Below are 2,656 nucleotides of genomic sequence, written 5' to 3' on the forward strand. Positions count from 1 at the left end.
TATATAAATAAAAACAATCTTGATGAACTCAAAACAAGTTACTTAAACTTACACTTGCATGATTTTTCCTACACATACAATTTAAAACCGTGTCAGGTGAACAGGGATAACTTTCTTTAAAAAATTTAATAAACCCTAATAAGATTGTTATCAATTTTGACATAGACGTAGCTACAAGTTATTTACTTGTTAATGATGTTAGACTACTTCCACTGAACATATAAGTTGTATAGAAGTTACAAGCCTTGACCCAAAAATCTTGTTACTGGTTAAAGAAAACTGATCAAAATGCAAACGGAAAATATATCAACACTAATTTAATACATGCATCTTAATACAACTATATGGTTTAATTAAAATAAAAAAACATGCTAAAAGCTTAAGTGTAATTAAGTGACTTACAGAAAAAAAACTTTTAAAGTAAGTAATAAGTTAATTAATCACATTACTAGTTCACCTGGTTTAATCAAAAATATATTTTAATCAGATTATATTCTGAACAAACACAAACCCATGTATGAATACAATATAAACAAATTCCCTCTTTCTTTTTATAACTCACAAACAAAAAAGATTGATGTGCATGAAATATTCAAATAGTCCAAGCTCAAGTATTTAGTTTCAAATCAAAATTTATTGAAGGAAAGAATGCATGTATCTTTTACAAATGACTAAAAACATGAAATTTTAATTGAATGATTGATATCAACCCATTATAAGTCAAGAGCTTCTGCATCAAGACATTTCAATCAACATAACAAATTTTAGATTTTTAAAAAGCTATTTATTTTCAATTTCATATAATTTATTCACTGAAATTTAACCAAAAAATTGCATTCAGGACTTTTTTTCTATTTACCAAAATTCAAACTTCTATTTTAACTGGAAAATAAACACCACATATGCTTCCGAATTCCTTAATCACAATGACACAACAATGGTCATCATTATTAAAAAAAATTTTTAATACACACACACACACACACACTTTCTTTGCATTGAGATACAGATGATAATATTAATATATTTTGATACAAATCTCTATTCCAAAAATAATGTTACATATAATAATATATGATACCTGACAAATGTACTAGGTACATAAAAAATACTGAATTATTTAATGGTTATATAAAATGGAAAATGCACAAGCATTGTGAAGAATACAAGTTTCTACACCTATCTAACAGACAACTCTTAGAATACAGGTTTTAAAGCAAACTGTAATTTGAATTTTTAAAAAATTACCTTGGGTTTACAACTTACAATAACACCCTACCTTTTCAACAAAAAACATGTCCAGCAATAGTTATGCACTAATTCATTAAATGAATGTGCACATGGTTAGTGCATTGGACCAACCCCATATTGGAGAAGTAATGTTAGCTATAATTCCAAAATTACCAAGTGTATCAACATGAACTTTGGCAATCTTTTAGTAAAATGTACAAATCTGTTGTACACAAAAAATATGTTACATAAGTATTTGTACTCAAGATATGTCAGTGAATTGACAGCACCTGTCTGATTCAAACATGTCAGAATGCAAGGTGATGTTCTTATAAAAAATAATGACATTTTTGTCCATCATACAATTTGTATAATTTCTAGCTCATTTACATTTTTTTTTAGTATCTCTGTATATTGTATCTGGCATTTGCTCTCCTTTATAATGAACTGTCACTAAATCAGCAATGTAGGATAAATTAAATAATTGACAACTCTGAAATTAAGTACATAATACCATGTTGAATGGTGCTCTGTAAAAGGTCAGGGCATTTACACACTGATCCCCACCTGTGGACATGTAATACAAAATAAGCCATCAGGAAATTTATAGTAGTACCTTCCATTTTTAAAGGCACACTACACAAGCAAACATCATGCTTTTTTCTCTAGAAATTAAAATAACTCATTTAGTCTTATTTTCCTTGAAAGAATTTGTTGCTGGTATATTCAATAAAATTTCATACTGATAAGTCAAATCACTTTAATACCTTAGAAATTTTCTTGCTTGATTCATTTTATGAAAGATATATTTTTTGTTTTAATAACTGTTGGAACCCTGAAATGTAAATGAAAATGACTTTGTTAGGCTGGTTGGTAATCTGCAACTTACACTTTATGTTCTTAAGAATCTGCTACCATTTCTTAAGATGCATCAATTACCTAAACATTTAAAATATTTGAAGTTGAATTATTCCTATGTGACACAAATAATACTAGAAGTCTTGGAAATAATTTGCCAAGATTCTTTAGAAGGGAAAAAAATGTTTACTGACAATTTTCCTGTTAGATTGTCTTTTAAACATGAAGCTGAGGAAGATATGGTTAGGAATTTAGATGTGCAAGAACATTTTAATACTAGCAATAACAGCTAAACTCCAATTAAAACAGTTTTATTTATCTAACAGATGACTGGCTTATGTAGTGGAGTTGCCATTGGCAGTATTGGAGGCTGGCACTGTAATTAAGCTTAAGAGGGGAACTGACAATTTCTTAAAAAATAAAGGGTGTACTTAAATTGACCTTTTTCTTAAAAGTGAATGAACAGGAATAGCCTTGTTACCTATGTACTATGTTATTATTCCCTTACAATTCTTTTCTTTTTCTACTTTTACTGAAACCAGTTGTAGAGTTAATAAAAATCATGTTT

The 2,656-nt window shown here is 28.2% G+C and overlaps 1 protein-coding gene across 2 annotated transcripts in view; it reads right to left on the reverse strand.

The window, feature by feature from the left end:
- The window catches only part of LOC106469626 (docking protein 5-like), an 11,944-nt gene extending 9,594 nt beyond the window's left edge, over positions 1-2,350 (reverse strand). The window contains exon 1 of one of the 2 annotated variants that reach the window (XM_022398208.1): positions 2,283-2,350. The gene's annotated coding sequence lies outside the window, so the exon portion shown is untranslated. Of the gene's footprint in view, positions 1-2,119; positions 2,252-2,282 lie in introns of those variants that run through there. The other variant, XM_022398207.1, reaches the window with a different exon arrangement.
- Between the last annotated feature and the right edge of the window lie 306 nt (positions 2,351-2,656).

This window comes from Limulus polyphemus, unplaced genomic scaffold (assembly GCF_000517525.1).
Source record: "Limulus polyphemus unplaced genomic scaffold, Limulus_polyphemus-2.1.2 Scaffold3579, whole genome shotgun sequence".
In the NCBI taxonomy this organism is placed as follows: domain Eukaryota; kingdom Metazoa; phylum Arthropoda; class Merostomata; order Xiphosura; family Limulidae; genus Limulus; species Limulus polyphemus.